Below are 5,409 nucleotides of genomic sequence, written 5' to 3'. Positions count from 1 at the left end.
GCCAGATCCTTAAACCCACTGAGCAAGGCCAGGGGTCAAACCTGTGTCCTCTTGGATAGTGGTCAGATTTGTTACCACTGAGTCACGACGTGAACTCAAAACCAGTTCTTGAAGAAGTCTTGAAGGAGTTCTCATCATGGTTCAGTGGTTAACAAATCCGACCAGGAACCAGGAGGTTGCAGGTTCAATCCCTGGCCTCACTCAGTGGGTTAAGGATCCAGTGTTGCAGTGAGCTGTGGTGTAGGTCGAAGATGTGGCTCGGATCCCACGTTGCTGTGGCTGTGGTGTAGGCAGGCAGCTGGAGCTCTGATTCAACCCCTAGCCTGGGAACCTCCATATGCTATGAGTGCGGCCCTAAAAAAAAAAAAAAAAAGACTCAGTATGTGATAGAAACAATACACAGGGAATGACTGTGGTATAGATCTGTGATTAATGAAAAATGTCTCGATCTTCGAAATTAAAGGGAGAACAGTTACCATGATAGGAAAACTTAATCAAAAGAATCAGAAGTGTTTGTGTATGATTGACATCTCCCTGCTGCCAATTACCTTTTGCTACTGTTTTATTCAGAATGTATTACGGGGAGTTCCTTTTGTGGAGGAGTGGAAGCAAGTCTGAGTAGTATCCATGCGGACGCGGCCTTGATCCCTGGCCGGGCCAAGTGGGTCGGGGATCCAGCATTGCCTTGAGCTGTGGTCTGTGTTGCACATGGCTTGGATCTGTTGTTGCTGTGGCTGTGGTGTAGTCTGGCAGCTGAGGCTTTGATTCGACCCCTAGCCTGGAAACTTCCATATGCCGTGGGCGTGGCCCTAAAAAGCGACAATAAAAAACAAAGTCCCCCAAAACCAGAATGTATCCTAGATCCTGTTTCAATTAGTAAAATTTAATTCTTTTTTTGGGTTTTTTTTTTTTTTTGCTTTTTCTAGGGCCACTTGTAGTGGCATATGGAGGTTCCCAGGCTAGCAGTCAAATCGGAGCTGTGGTCACCAGCCTACTCCAGAGCCACAGCAATGCGGGATCCGAGCCACGTCTGCAACCTATACCACCGCTCATGGCAACGCCAGATCCTTAACCCACTGAACAAGGCCAGGGATCGAACCCACAACCTCATGGTTCCTAGTTGGATTTGTTAAGCCCTGAGCCACTATGGGAACTCCAGTAAAATTTAATTCTTCATAGCCCTAAAAAAATCATGCTACACTACCAAAATAGTCTTATTCCACCTAGTACCTAATAACAGAAGCTAACAGTGCACCATTAGGTTCTCAGAGTTGAAGGAATCTGTGACTATTTCTTTCCATGACAAAATCGAAAATCATACAATTAGGAGATTAGAGACACATCCTTGGAAAGATGTAACTGCTGCTTTCTTGCTTCCAGGCCAGTGCCGGTCACCCTGCTATCCTGTCCCTGTCTGTCCCTATGCAACCACAGATACACACCCACACACCCACACCCACACACACACACCTTACAGTAACCAGGGACTACTAGTGCCCTGTTGGTGACAGTAAATGACACTGCTTTCCTGGAGAACAGCATGGAGGTTCATGAATAAATTCAAGAGAGCACAGATGCACTCTTTCAAACACGTCTGTGGCTAGCTATCTCAAGGAAAGGAAGTGACGGTGGAGGAATGTATGTGGATCCAGTGAGCATTAATTACTGCATTATTCACACGAGCCAAGATGACTCAAGTTCAAAATGTCTCATGAAAAATTATTTCAGGATGGGGGATCATTATAAGGCCTGAGACAGGCTCTTGGTGAACACTTGGAAATGGACTGTCCGAGGAGACACATGTGCTGACCTAGGGAAAGGGCGCCTGGATAGAGAGCCGCAGAGTGAGGGGACCCAGGAGAACTGCTCTGCCACGTGGCTCACAGTCTCAGGTTTTAGGGGACTGAGGTTGTTGTCCGGGTCATCCCTGTCCAATCAGCTTGCTCGCCCTGGACAGGGTCTGGCTCAGAGTCCTTTCTGGTGATGCTCACAGCTCTCAGCCAAGGATCCTGGGGGGCCCCTCCTCAATGCTCCTGGTTAGGTTTCAGGGCGGCACCTGTTTCTCACCAGGGCCTCCCGTTAGGAGTCAGCTCATGCAGGCAGCTCTTACTGTGCCTGGCCAGGGTGGGCGGTTCCAGTCAGTGGTCCCCTGACAAAATGAGTGGATGATGGAAAGATTTTTACATATAAATATGTATGGGTGTGCGTGCACATACATATTTAAAATAGATGTTTGAGTTCCCGTCATCCCGCAGTGGTAAGGAACCTGACTAGGATCCATGAGGATGCGGGTTCGATCCCTGGCCTCGCTCAGTGGGTTAAGTCTCTGGTGTTGCCCTTAGCTGCAGTGTACATCACAGACGAGGCTCAGATCCTGAGTTTCTGTGGCTGTCACGTAGGCCAGCAGCTACAGCTCCGACTGGATACCTAGCCTGGGAACTTCCATATGCCTTGGGTCTGGCCCTAAGAAGAAAGACTATATATATATATTTTTTATATATATAAAATCCTGCCATTTATGACAAAATGAAGAATCTAAAGAGTATTATGCTCAGTGAAACAAGCGTGACAGAAAAAGACAAATTTCCTATGTGGCAACTAGAACTCTCAAAACCATAGAAGGGGAGTTCCCATCGTGGCTCAGTGGTTAACGAATCCGACTAGGAACCATGAGGTTGCGGGTTCGATCCCTGCCCTTGCTCAGTGGGTTAAGCATCCGGCATTGCCGTGAGCTGTGGTGTAGGTTGAAGACGCAGCTCAGATCTGATGTTGCTGTGGCTCTGGCGTAGGCCAGGGGCTACAGCTCCGTTTCGACCCCTAACCTGGGAACCTCCATATGCCATGGGAGTGGCCCAAAAAATGGCAAAAAGACAAAAAAAAAAACCACCTAAAACAAGCCCCCCCCCCTCAAAACCCAAAAAAAAACCATAGAGGGTAAATGGGGCAGTGCTGGTCAAAGTCTACGAATATTCACTCGCATGCTGACTCTACTTAGCCTGAGAGACTGTTGTGTAAGTTTTCCTACCACACAGACTTAAACTGGAAGTCACCCGTTAATAGAAGTGCAAGATATTGGATTCTGATAATTATTATGCAGTGTATACATCTGTCAAATAATCACAATGTAGTCTTTACATGCACATCTTTTGTTTTTGTTTTTTTTTTAAGTTGGCTGCTCCAGAAGCATTATGGAAGTTCCCAGGACAGGGATTCAGCTACAGCCACTGTAGAAGCAATGCCAAGTAGTTATGCTGTGAGCCACTATTAAAGTCCATGTGCATATCACTTTTATTCATCAATTATACCTTCATAAAACTGGAAAAGACAAAGAAATTGACAGGTGTTCTGGGCTTGCTTTCTCTGAATGGTGCCGATCTCAGGATTCGCATTAAGCTGATAAAGCATTTTGCTTGTGTGTTTTGTGCTCGTGGAGAAGAGATTCCCCTTCAGGAGTTCCCGTCGTGGCACAGCGGAAACGAATCCAAGTAGGAACCATGAGGTTGTGGGTTCGATCCCTGGCCTCGCTCAGTGGGGTTAAGGATCCAGCATGACCATGAGCTGTGGTGGAGGTCGCAGACGTGGCTTGAATCCCGTGTTGCTGTGGCTGTGGTGTAGGCTGGCAGCTACAGCTCTGATTTGACCCCTAGCCTGGGAACCTCCATATGCCAAGGGTGTGGCCCTAAAAAGACAAAAGACAAAAAAAAAAAAAAGAAAGAAAAAAAAAGATTCCCTTCAAATAGTTGGGATGGGGCCCAGTGTCAATAATAGTAAAGGTGGAGTTTCCGTCGTGGTGCAGCGGAAGTGAATCCGACTAGGAACCATGAGGTTGCAGGTTTGATCCCCAGCCTCGCTCAGTGGGTTAAGGATCCCGAGTTGCCGTGAGCTCTGCTGTAGGCCCTACCTGTGCTGTAGGTTGCAGACTCCTTTTGGATCCTTCATTGCTGTGGCTGTGGTGTAGGCCAACAGCTGTAGCTCGAATTGGACCCCTAGCCTGGGAACTTCCATATGCCACAGGTGCGGCCCTAAAAAAAATAAATAAAGGTCCCCCAGGTGATTCCAGTCCGGATCCATCCTTGAGCAGCAAGGCTCTTGCATCCTCCCAATCCTGAGGGCTGGGATCTGGGCTGAGGGGGAGGAGGCTCTGCTCTGGACGGGGATGAAGCAGGGCTGGTCTGTGACCTGCAGGGCATTGTGGGGTCCAGCGGAGGTGCCCACGGCTGCAGTGTGGGTGAGGGCCTTGCTAGGAGGGAAGCGAGAGGGAAGAAAGTGTGGGAAAACTGCTTTCAGAGTCTCCTGTCTCTGAATCCCTCCTGGGACCGTGGGCAGCAGAGGCCTGTCTCTTCCCCATGGTGCGGTTTCCCCTGTGCGTGTGGTTGTGGCACTGGAAGCGGGTGTGTTGATCCTAAGCCTTAGGAACCTTTTCAACTTTCAGGATTAACTTCAAAGACTCATGTTGCCTGAACAAGAAGCCCAGAAGGGGAGGAAGAAGAAGAAAGGAGTCAGGAATGGCTCTTTTTCAGGTAAAGTTTCTTTCTCAGTGATTCTCCATCTGTCTTTCCTGAGCTGCGCTTCACTGGACTCACTCCTCTTGTCTGACTCTGAAGTGTCCTACCTGACACTGGCCATTCGCAGACACCCGGGGGCCTCCCCTCAGGGCCTGTCACCTCCACTTTTGACCCAGGGACCTGGAGCTTGTGAAGAGGCCCCCCCCGGGCATCGTCCTGGGCAGGGCTTCACACCCGAGGATTGGAGACATAGCGTCAGCAGGGATTGGGCCCCATCTGGATGCACTGTCTGCTCTCTGTCAACCAGGATCAAGAAGCTGCACATGGAAGTCAAGTGCACTGTATGTGGTCAAATCTGTGAAACATACCCATGATTGGAGGACATCATAATCTTATTTCATAAAAAATAAAAGACACATAATTTGTTTAGGAAACTTTATATGGGACTTCTCAGAATACTTATTTTAACTGAATTGATCCTTCCTACTATCTCTTTTTGTGTGAATATAAAGTCTTCTCATAGCCTCTTGGTGAAACAGGTTTTCCTTTCAGGGACCATTGACCTTGGAGGACGTGACCATCGAGTTCTCTCCGGAGGAGTGGGCCTGCCTGGACCCTGCCCAGAGGGCCTTGTACAGGGGCGTGACTTTGGAGACCTTCAGGAGCCTGATTGATGTGGGTGAGGATCACTTCTTCCTAGGGGTGCAGTCTGCCCTTGCATTGTCCTCTGAGTGCCTTTTGGGAGGGCCTGTTTCTTGTTATTTGTTTTCTGTTTTTAAGGCCACACCCAGGGTATGTGGAAGTTTCCTGGCCAGGGATTTAATTCGAGGCGCAGCTGAGACCTACACTGCAGCTGGGGCAGGCCAGACCCTTTAACCCACAGAGGTGCCCAGGGATCGAGCCT

This window comes from Phacochoerus africanus, chromosome 8 (assembly GCF_016906955.1).
Source record: "Phacochoerus africanus isolate WHEZ1 chromosome 8, ROS_Pafr_v1, whole genome shotgun sequence".
Classification (NCBI taxonomy): Eukaryota; Metazoa; Chordata; class Mammalia; order Artiodactyla; family Suidae; genus Phacochoerus; species Phacochoerus africanus.
This window is presented reverse-complemented; position numbering follows the sequence as displayed.